Source organism: Protopterus annectens, chromosome 4.part0, assembly GCF_019279795.1.
Source record: "Protopterus annectens isolate FY-2018-M chromosome 4.part0, PAN1.0, whole genome shotgun sequence".
Taxonomy (NCBI): Eukaryota; Metazoa; Chordata; order Ceratodontiformes; family Protopteridae; genus Protopterus; species Protopterus annectens.
Genome location: NC_056733.1, coordinates 998,212,916 through 998,225,358, shown reverse-complemented (window position 1 = coordinate 998,225,358; position 12,443 = coordinate 998,212,916). Strand labels below are relative to the sequence as shown.

Sequence of the window (12,443 nt, the reverse complement as noted above, 5' to 3'; positions counted from 1 at the left end):
TATTAAGCCACAAAGCAGAATTAACAAGCAAATATACTTTTAATTAGCAGAAGTCTGGCTTAAACATGATGTATGGTGCTTCAACAACACAAGTAGTGCACTGACATTTACAAACATAGAAATCTCTGGGCATACTTGTTGGTAGTGAATGTTTGCCAGTTGATGTCTGGATAATTAAAACCAGCCATAAGAAAGTTATTTGGTTCAACTGCTAACCTTTCAAACTGGTTAAGGCAGTCTGCATACTCAGAAGGGTCATAAATGGGGATCTATAACTGGCTATAATGCAGTAATTAATTTTACTCAGTGTAGTTAGGACTTCAGCCTTTTCCAGATTTGTATCAAGTTACAGTAAATATGAATGCAAATATGAAAGTATAAATAAAAAGTGACACATTTATTAACATTACCACTGCAGGGAATCCTTGATTAATAATAATCTAGCCCTGCTAGACAGGGGTCCAGGGAAGTAAATAGTGTGAGAAGAACTAGCCAGGGAATTGTTATGGCTAGGCTTGTATAGGGCCTATGGCCGATAGCCTAGTACCAACCTATGAACCTATGAACCTATAAGTGTCATTTTGTTTATTTGCAACTTGTCCTTTCTTACTCTATTATTAATTAGAACGACAGCCCTAAAGTTCTCAGACGTGATAAGGAGTTATTGGTTTATAATAAAAAAAGCTATATCAAAAAGGCATTATAGGAAGAAACAAGTTAACTGCACTCTGCAAGGCCAGCAGGGTGGGAAACCACATTAGACAGCACAATTGAAGGGCACATTGTAGGGGACTTCCTTGCATATTTGATGTTAATCTGTGAAGCACTTCCTTATCTCCTGCAGCACATTGCAAACCAAACAGCAGCTGTCAAACCGTTACCTGAGATAAGCAAGTACTGCCCACTCAACAGTACCCAGCATGAGGCGCACCCAGCCTTATGCTTCCTCTGATATAGAGTAACCTCTCTGAATAGAAATGCAAAGTTTCTCTGAGTAATTAATAGGTGGGTGGATCCAGCACTAGATAAGGTTCTACTAGATGTTTAACTTCACCTTGTTACCCATTACCCATGTCCTCCAAAACCTCGGCTAAAATTGCTTACATTTTCTCAAGAATTGTCACAATTTACCCATGAGTACTTTGTATATTTGGACAGCTTTCTCTCAGTCCTTGTTAAAGAGTAATGATAATCCCTGGGAAAGGAATTTCAGAGAGGCCTTATCATCATCATCATCACAATCTCCAGCATCCTTTTCCCGTTTTCTACATGGGGACGGGGTGTTGTGTTAACTGTCACAATCTCTCTCGATTCACTGTCACTCTCCTACCTTCTTTGACACTCATGCGTGACTGTCACAGGTCTTCTCTCACAGAATCCATTCATCTCTGCTATGGATACCTTTAGTTCATCTTGCCTTCTGCCTGTCTGTCCCAAATCTTCTTACAACAGATTGTCTTCTTCTTGTCTGCTCATGTGTTCAAACCACCATAATGTGTTCTCTTTGACCTTCTTTGCACTCTGAGCTATTTTAGCTTTCTCACCTGCTCTGCCTTTACTGCCCAGGTTTGTCTACCATTCAGTAGTACTGCTTGCACCACCTGTTCTGCTTTTACTGTCCAGGTTTGTGTACCATACAGTAGTACTGCTTGCACCACCTGCTCTGCCTTTACTGCCCAGGTTTGTGTACCATACAGTAGTACTGCTTGCACCACCTGCTCTGCCGTTACTGCCTAGGTGGTTGTACCATACAGTAGTACTGCTTGCACCACCTGCTCTGCCTTTACTGCCCAGGTTTGTGTACCATACAGTAGTACTGCTTGCACCACCTGCTCTGCCTTTACTGCCCAGGTGTGTGTACCATACAGTAGCACTGCTTGCACCACCTGCTCTGCCTTTACTGCCCAGGTTTGTCTACCATACAGTAGTACTGCTTGCACCACCTGCTCTGCCTTTACTGCCCAGGTGTGTGTATCATACAGTAGTACTGCTTGCACCACCTGCTCTGCCTTTACTGCGTAGGTTTGTGTACCATACAGTAGTACTGCTTGCACCACCTGCTCTGCCTTTACTGCCCAGGTTTGTGTACCATACAGTAGTACTGCTTGCACCACCTGCTCTGCCTTTACTGCCCAGGTGTGTGTACCATACAGTAGCACTGCTTGCACCACCTGCTCTGCCTTTACTGCCCAGGTTTGTCTACCATACAGTAGTACTGCTTGCACCACCTGCTCTGCCTTTACTGCCCAGGTGTGTGTACCATACAGTAGTACTGCTTGCACCACCTGTTCTGTCTTTACTGCCCAGGTGTGTGTACCATACAGTAGTACTGCTTGCACCACCTGCTCTGCCTTTACTACCCAGGTGTGTGTACCATACAGTAGCACTTCTTGCACCACCTGCTCTGCCTTTACTGCCCAGTTTTGAGTACTATACAGTAGCACTGCTTGCACCACCTGCTCTGCCTTTACTGCCCAGGTGTGTGTACCATACAGTAGTACTGCTTGCACCACCTGCTCTGCCTTTACTGCCCAGGTGTGTGTACCATACTGTAGTACTGCTTGCACCACCTGCTCTGCCTTTACTAACCAGGTGTGTGTACCATACAGTAGTACTGCTTGCACCACCTGCTCTGCCTTTACTGCCCAGGTGTGTGTGCCATACAGTAGCACTGCTTGCACCACCTGCTTTGCCTTTACTGCCCAGGTTTATGTACTATACAGTAGCACTGCTTGCACCACCTGCTCTGCCTTTACTGCCCAGGTGTGTGTACCATACTGTAGTACTGCTTGCACCACCTGCTCTACCTTTACTAACCAGGTGTGTGTACCATACAGTAGTACTGCTTGCACCACCTGCTCTGCCTTTACTGCCCAGGTGTGTGTACCATACAGTAGTACTGCTTGCACCACCTGCTCTGCCTTTACTGCCCAGGTGTGTGTACCATACAGTAGAACTGCTTGCACCACCTTCTCTGCCTTTACTGCGTAGGTGGTTGTACCATACAGTAGTACTGCTTGCACCACCTGCTCTGCCTTTACTGCCCAGGTGTGTGTACCATACAGTAGTATTGCTTGCACCACCTGCTCTGCCTTTACTGCCCAGGGGTGTGTGTACCATACAGTAGTACTGCTTGCACCTCCTGCTCTGCCTTTACTAACCAGGTGTGTGTACCATACAGTAGTACTGCTTGCACCACCTGCTCTGCCTTTACTTCCCAGGTTTGTGTACCATACAGTAGTACTGCTTGCACCACCTGCTCTGCCTTTAATGCCTAGGTGGTTGTACCATACAGTAGCACTACTTGCACCACCTGCTCTGCCTTTACTGCCCAGGTGTGTGTACCATACAGTAGAACTGCTTGCACCACCTTCTCTGCCTTTACTGCCTAGGTGGTTGTACCATACAGTAGTACTGCTTGCACCAACTGCTCTGCCTTTACTGCCCAGGTGTGTGTACCATACAGTAGTATTGCTTGCACCACCTGCTCTGCCTTTACTGCCCAGGGGTGTGTGTACCATACAGTAGTACTGCTTGCACCACCTGCTCTGCCTTTACTAACCAGGTGTGTATACCATACAGTAGTACTGCTTGCACCACCTGCTCTGCCTTTACTTCCCAGGTGTGTGTACCATACAGTAGTACTGCTTGCACCACCTGCTCTGCCTTTACTGCCTAGGTGGTTGTACCATACAGTAGCACTACTTGCACCACCTGCTCTGCCTTTACTGACCAGGTGTGTGTACCATACAGTAGTACTGCTTGCACCACTGTTTTGTATACCTTACTTTTCAGCTTCTTTTGCATTTTCTATCATACACTACCTCTGACACTGTGCCAGTTGGCTGCAGCTCCCCTGATTCTAGCTTTCACCTCCTCATTCAGCCTTCCCTTCTCCTCGACGGTCCGTCCCAGGTACTTGCAGTTGTTAATGTTCCACTATTTTCCTTTCTATCACAATTTTTATTGCCATTACAACTGTCTTATCTGCTGACTCCGTTCCATCCCATGTGCCTTCCGTTTTGCATTCCATTCCCCTATCCTTTTCTGATGTTCTTGCTCAGAGTCTGTCCGCAATGACACATCATCTGCATACAGCAGCTTGTTGATCTGCCCCATCTGGCCTGTTTGCTAATGAACTCCATCACCAGTATGAACAGCAGTGGGCTCTAAGCTGAACGCTGATGCACACCCACTCCCACTAAGAGCCCCTCTGTGAGACTGAACACTATTCTTAGTTGAGTCATTGTGTCCTTGTACATAACCTTCACTAATTCTACCAATGTTTCTGGGACTTTGAACTATCGCAGGACTGCACAAATCAGCTTTCTTGGGACCTTGTCATATGTTTTCTCGAAGTGTAAGAATGCCTGATCAGAGTCTTTTCTCACCTCTAGCTTCTTCTCAACCATTTGTCTCATTACAAACATTGGGTCAGTTGTGCTGTATCCTGATCTGAATCTAAAATGCTCATCTTCTATCTTACTTTCTATTTTACTGTCCATATTCATGTATCAATCACCCTCTCAGAACATTTATGCTGTGTGACAGGAGTTTGATGCCTCTGTACTGCCCATAGGTGTGAATGCACCTTTGTTCTTGAACACTGGCACTAGTATGCTTATTTTCCAGTCAGATGGGATACACATTTCTCTCCATAATGCTACAAGTACCCTCAGTAGCCATGTTTCCCCTACCTCCCCAACACTTTGATCATGTCTGCTGTGACCTCATCTGAGCCTGCTGCTTTCCCTGACTTCTTCTTCCTTAGTGCTGTTCTTACTTCTTCTAGGATGGGCTCCTCGTCTTCTCTTATCATAGGCTGTTTCTGGGGCAGTACAGCTTCTGTGGGTATTTTCTTCAATCAGAAGCAGCTGAAAGTACTCCTTCCATTTGCTTTTGATTTCCTGGGCTGGTTAGCAAGTTGTTACTGGCATGTCTTATGAAGGATGCCTGACTATCTTCTTTATCTTTCTGTCTTTGCCTTGCAATCCAATAGAGGCTCCTTGTTCCATCTACCAAGTTGCTTTCCAGAAGCTGACAGAGTTCTTCTGATGACCTATTCTTTTCTCTTAGCCTCTTTGTTATCCAGTCGGTATTCCTTCTTAGCCTGGTCCACCTTTTCTATCTCACGCTTTTTCCTGCACTCCTTTCTTTTGATGACTTCCTGGACTTCTACATTCCACCACCAGCTTTCCTTATGTACCATATTTCCATTCCTGGTTCAACCACAAACCTTATCTATATTCCTCACACAGGCTGTTTTGAGGTGCTGATATTCTTCTTCAGCTCCACCTTTTTCCTTTACTTCCTGAGGTTTTAGAGCCCTGAATAATTTCTTGAGCTCTTGTCCTTTCTCTTTAGTCAACTTCCAGGCCTTCAGCCTAGTCTCTGTTGACCTTAGAGCCTTCTATGACCACTGCTTACAGCTGATTGTACCAACCACCAGTGGTTTATTCTGTGGGCTGACTGTTTCATCAAGGATGACTTTGCAATCACTGATTCTATCCCAGTGCCATTTCCTTAGTAGGAAGAAGTCCACCTGAGTTGCATGTTGGTTGTTCTTGTATCTGATCTTGTGACTGTTTCTCTTACTGAACCAGGTGTTGGCCATGCCAGACAAAAATCTGGAATAGCCTCTCCTTCTTTATTCCTGTTGCCCCACCCATGTGGACCAAGGCAGTTCTCTTATCCTATCCTGTTTCTCCAGATATGTGCATTCAGGCCTCTCATTATCAATGCTTGCTTGATCTAGAACTTTCTGCAACTGCACTTTGAATGCACTCCTTTCCTCACTATCACAATTCTGCTGTGGAGCAAACCTCAGATTATGAATACCTCCTTATCCTCATACTGGAGTCCTATCCACTCTTCAGCGTGCTGAGGCTCAGATTATGAATAATGCCTTATCCTTATACTGGAGTCCTCTCCACTCCTGAGAGTGCCAAGAGTCAGGTTATGAATACCTCCTTATTCTTATACTGGCGTCCTCTCCACTTCTGAGTGTGCTGAGACTCAGATTATGAATACCACCTTATCCGTATACTGGAGGCTTTTCCACTCTTGAGCGTGCCGAGGCTCAGATTATGAATATTGCCTAACCATATACTGGTGTCCTCTCCACTTCTGAGTGTGCCAAGGCTCAGGTCATGAATACCGCCTTATCCTTATACTGGAGTCCTCTCCACTCTTTAGCATGCCAAGGCTCAGATTATGAATATGGCTTTATCCTTATACTGGAGGCTTTTCCACTCCTGAGCATGTCGAGGCTCATATTATGAATAACACCTTATCTTTAAACTAGAGTCCTCTCTACTCTTGAGCATGCCAAGGCTCAGGTCATGAATACCACCTTATCCGTATACTGGAGTCCTCTCCACTCTTCAGTGTGCCAAGGCTCAGATTATGAATGCCACCTTATCTTCATACTGGAGTCCTCTCCCCTCTTGATTGTGCCGAGACTCAGATTATGAATACTGCCTTATCTTTATACTGGAGTTCTCTCCACTCCCAAGCATGCCAACGCTCAGATTATGAACGCCATCTTATCCTTATACTGGAGTCCTCTCCACTCTTGAGTGTGCAAAGGCTCAGGTTATGAATACCACCTTATCCTTATACTGGAGTCCTCTCCACTCTTGAATGTACCTTCCTTCAGATGAGATGTTAAACTTAGGCCTGTGTGCTTGTGTAGGTGGTAACTCAGGTGGATGTAAAGGAACCCATGGCACCTATCAAAAAGAGTAGCAGAACTTTCCTGATGCCCTGGCCAAATTTCCTGTAGTAGTATAAATACCAGCTTGGGACTACCTTGAAAAAGGCAACTAGCCTAGTTCAACTAACCCAGTCAACAAAGGATAAAACATCATATGTATAAATTATACCATATCGGGTTGGGAGTTATATAGCAAATTTGCAAAAGCATTAGGGGGCTTGGAAACCTCTTAAAATACAAAGTGATGCCTTGGGCTTTCAAGTAATGAGTAGCCTGATTCACTGCAAGCATTTCAGTGTTGTATTTATTAACCTTTTAATCATGACAGGTTTGCCAACTCTAATTGTAACATCACACAGATGTTTATTTTTGAGTTGGGGATTAAAGGAGATAGTGACTGGTAAAAAGTAACAACTTTGTTTAAACTCCTTTTAAGGCTATTTTATTCTGGATATTAATTCTTGTTTTCTTTATTTGAAATTTGGAACATTTAGCACTGCATTTTCTTATGAATCCAGATAAAAAAAGTTGTTTCACTGTGGTTGCAGTGTGCAGATAAATGGTGACATGTTTTCTGTATGTTCACCAGACAGCTGTACATACTACTCAGCTTTCTTAGAGAAGGTGGGTGAGCCATCTGAGATGGTACCACTGTGACCTTACTTGGAGTCTTTCATTTTTAAATGGGAAATGACAAACACAGCTGTATGGATGCAATTGGGATGAGTAAGTTCCCAGATTTGATCCAAAGACATAAGTTGTTCGATGTCTGCAAAAGTGGAATGTCCATGACAATTACCATATTTGCCTGACTTTGTCATTGTCAAACATGAGACAATATTTTCTGAACACTTGAGATCAGAGCTATCACACTTGATGAGGAGTTGGAAATACCGAGCATTGAGTTCAGTTCCCACTATAAACCAGACTCCAACTCTGTTCCATGGTAGGCTGGGATCACCAGGTCTTATTAGGCTGTGTTTAAGCCCTCAGTCATTATGTCATCAGTAAGGGACTGCAGCTGCAGAATGGTCATTATCTGCCATAATGGTCATTTTATGACATGTTTGCAGCACTTGGAAAAGTGGAAGCTGTAAAGATGAAGCAAGTGGCCTTTTGGGTAATAACATTGAACAGTCCTACTTTTGGGTAATAAACTTGCCCAGCCATAATTCTGGGTAATATCAATGCCGTACATCTGGAAAATAACAATGCAAGGCCCTATTTCTCTGGAAAAATAAACATTCAAAGCCCTACTACTGGGTAATAATCAAATAAAGCCTTATTTCTGGGTAATAACCATGCAGGGCCCTATTAATTCAGTTGAGAGGTACTAGCAAATCAACAAACCTGCATCAGCAATAATTGCCAAAGCAAATGTTTTGAAATGGGGTCTGTTTGGAGAAACACTGATAGGGAAGTCTCAAGTATGTATTGCAAAGTCATTCATATAAGACGGGATCTCACTCAAGCTGTGCTAACTGATGGAGATGTTAACCACCACTACAAACATTTTAAGGAAGTGGGTGTGATATTTTGAGTAATACATTAACTCAGTTTTATCAGAATGCAGTAGTGCATGAACACTGTAGTGTGCTATCCTTCCTCACTGTAGCTGATATCACTACACTGACCAGACACCTTTGCAGTGGTAAGGCTGCAAATGTGAATGACATCTGGCCCTTGATGGGGAGTAGTTTGGCAAATGAGAGTCATCTGAAATGCATGGAAGGTGAAGAAAGTACCTCTAGTCTGACACTCAGTGCTGCAAGAAGTCTGTGACAGTTATATGCAATCTCTGGCAAGGCTTGAGGGCTGCAGGTCACTGTTATGGTCATTCATAATGCACACTGCTAGACAGCAGTATGAACATAATGAGCCTACATACCTGTATGCATGTTTTTTTCAAGCTGAGAGGGGAACAGGTATGTACAATACTATTAGATAGCCATGCTGGAAATCATGCTGCACAAACCACTGCTACAGGTTGCACATCCACAATATGGCTAAACATGGGAAAAGCTAAAAAGGTGCATAAACACTTTGTAAAATAATATGTGCATTGCACACCACCTGTCAGCTGATGAAATGGAAGCCCTTGCATTTGATGAACTGGGCACCATGTGAAACAGGCAGGACCTTCTCATGTAGGCCCAGTCACAGGTTCATAGGCTATCGGCTTAAGAGCCCTTACTAGCCTAGACTTTATAACCTGAATTTTACTGACTTTCGATCCCTAAGGGCTAGGGAATAGCTAAGGTTTGTGCCTATGCCTTTGAGTATTTTACAAATTACTCCTGCCCATAAGGGTCATGGTCACCACCACAGGAATGACTTTATGATTCCCTATCCATTGATCCAAACTGTGTTTGAAGAGGGTCAGAGAAGGGAGCTGCTTTATGAGCATAGGAAGCTTGTTAGAGACAGGCTAATCTCTGAGACAGTTATGAAGTCAGTCATTATGACAATTATTTTTATTCAAACATGACTTATCAGTCAGCGGTCCTCAGAGCCTCAGGAAAATGGATTATATTTTTAATATGCCTGCAGAGTGGCATTTCTCTCCTCTGCTGGCTGTGGCATCCATATATGCTACTCCACATAAAACCGAGTCCCTTCGAGGAGCAGAGTATTTGTGAGGCAGGTGCCACTAAGTCTGAATTCAGACACAGGAAATGCCCCATAATGAGATTGGGTAATACTATACAGATCTTAGTGCTGATTGAAACAGGCATTCCACAAATCCTGTGTGATTCTGTGTTTATAAGCTCCTGCATGGTATCTCTGCTCAAATAATAGAAATCAGCTATGTCCTCATCATGAAGGTTATGGTAGTTCAGCTGCTGATAGACCTCTCCGTGACACAGACAATGTCACTGTGCAGTGTTGCAGTCACTGGCTGTGAGTTCAACCACTAATGAGTTCCGTTTAGCTAGTACAGACAGTATGTCTAGCATCTTAATGTGAAAAGTCATCCTGTTCACCAATAAATCACATTGCTTAGAAGAGCTAATCACTATTGCACATTACAGTTTTTCATCCTTTGCATATGCAATGGACCTCATTTCCATAATATTATTTATATGTCACTGTACAGTTATTTACTTACTATGCACACCATTTTATTTTCTCGGCAGCATGATCACACTGTATTAGTGCCCGAATCACCTCATTCCTGAATGTCACCAGTCGCCACGCTGTTTCATCAAATGCACTACGCTACTTGTTTCTGAATTGCCTTTATGGTCTTAACTCATGCATACTAAATAGGTGTATAAAACAAATGCACTTCTCTCTCTTCCTCAGTATGGACACAATACAGGCACTTCCTACTCCCTACCGAAAGAAGTAGGAGGTAGTCTAGGAATGTCCACTACATGTTGGACAATTTAAGTAATAGGGATATAAGCAGAACTATGACAAGATGAACTTATTTGTAGATGGTTCCTTATATATACAACCTCCCCAAACATAACTGTACCTTTGAAAGAACTTGTGTTTGAAACTTTGCAGGGGTTGTCAAGCCTTAAAGCTAATCCTTGAAGAAAACAAGCTTTTACTTTGAAGAAGATAAAGAAACTATAGAAGTAGATGGACTAAACCCCTTATAGTGAGTAAAGCACCTATTAGCCTCGAGTGGTACAAATTCGGTTTAGCCTTATGCACAACTACTGCATCAACATCATGAAGTGCCATAATTACTGCCTCATGCACTACGGCTGGTGCAGACCTTTCAGCCCCTGCAGTATAAATGGTACATCCCATTGAGCACTTGCCCATGCACCCCTATTAGTATACATTTACACAGCATGATTGGTACAGTCTTATGCAACACAATAACTGCAATAAAATGCAGTATAATTAGTGCATATCCATATAGCACAGTTGGCAAAGTTCTATGCAAACTCACTGCAGTTCAGTGCAGCACAAATACAACTGGTCTATGCAGCACAATAAGCACATCTGCATGTACAATCAGTGCAGCCCTGCATAGCATGACTGGCATAGTACATTGCAGCTCACTTGGTACAGTTCCATGCAGCTCACTTGGTACAGTTCCATGCAGCTCACTTGGTACAGTTCCATGCAGCTTACTTGGTATAGCCCCATGCAGCTCACTTGATACAGTTCCATGTAGCTCCCTTGGTATAGCCCCATGCAGCTCACTTGGTATAGCCCCATGCAGATCACGTGGTACACTTCCATGCAGCTCACTTGGTACAGTTCCATGTAGCTCACTTGGTATAGCCCCATACAGCTCACTTGGTATAGCCCCATGCAGATCACTTGGTACAGTTCCATGTAGTTCACATGGTATAGCCTCATGCAGCTCACTTGGTACAGTTCCATGTAGCTCACTTGGTATAGCCCCATGCAGCTCACTTGGTACAGTTCCATGTAGCTCACTTGGTACAGTTCCATGCAGCTCACTTGATACAGTTCCATGCAGTTCACTTGGTACAGTTCCATGCAGCCCACTTGTTACAGTTCCATCCTGCTCACTTGGTACAGTCCTATGTAGCTCACTTGGTCCTGTTCCATGTAGCTCACTTGGTACAGTTCCATACAACTCATTTATAGGTTCAATTGTTCATAAATTAATACTAGGCTAAGTGTTCTTGTGAGGCATTTTAAGCCTAGTCAATTACCCCATGTGAGTATTAAACCCTGTACCTTGTGTCTGTAATGTAAACACCTTAACCATTACCCAGACTGACAGAATGGGTTCTTTAGTAATCAACAATGTGAAAATGCATGAAGAAAATGCCTCTCAACCTCTTAGCACAAGAAATTTGTACAAAGCCTAAAATAATGTAGTGACAAAGGCCCAAAAAGAAGGACACCTTTTAAATATTGCACTTCTAAACTTAGAAAGTTGCTAGAATAACAGCACTTGTGTCCTAACACTCATACATCTACCTATCCAAATCAGCAAACTACTGGAAACCTCAACAAGGTGTCTCCACTCCTCCCACAGGGAGGGCACCAGGGAGAGAGTGAGTCCCCTAGATCTGTCAGCTAAAGCGATTCTATCTGAACCAATCCCCTACACTCTGCTTCTTGCTAGTTCCGTCACCTTGTGGGTCACAGGTGGGACACCAGAGCCCACTCATGCCTTCTGGATTAACTCTGTTTTTTATTTCAAGGTTGGAGGATGGCTGTGCTTCATTATAGTCTGATCTAGGAATATGGCTCACTACAGCTGGACAGATATTATAGTCAAGCCACTTCCTTGTGTGTATGGTACAGCAGGATAAATCATGGGTACATACTATGAGGCCACACATTCTCCTTTCAGAACAAGAGGTAATATGTTGCTGTCTGCCTAAAAAGCAATTCCTCACCAGAATATGCTGTAAATTATTGTATTTAGGAATATCCCAATTGCATGTTAGGCTCCAATTAAATTTCTATCAGCAGTATTCAACAGGAATCATCCACATTATACCTTGTTTGTAGCACAAACAGGCTGATGGTCACAAGAGTGTGCTCAGTTTCCACCCTTGTGAATTACAAATATTTTAAAATTAATAATACAACAATTCAACAGAATGAAACATACAGTGACAATCCACTTTCATCATATGTTTCTTACTAGAGCTGAAGACCTTATTTGCTTTATATCCCAACTCAGAGAAAATGAAGAGGCAGCACGGCCTATTGCACGATGGTACTAACATGGGAATATTTAACACCATTGGAGCTTTGTGAGGGATTTACAACATGG

At 43.3% G+C, this 12,443-nt stretch overlaps 1 protein-coding gene across 1 annotated transcript in view; it reads right to left on the bottom strand.

The window, feature by feature from the left end:
• The window catches only part of HRH2 (histamine receptor H2), a 615,095-nt gene that overhangs the window by 391,921 nt on the left and 210,731 nt on the right, over nucleotides 1-12,443 (bottom strand). The gene's annotated exons all lie outside the window — the stretch shown is intronic.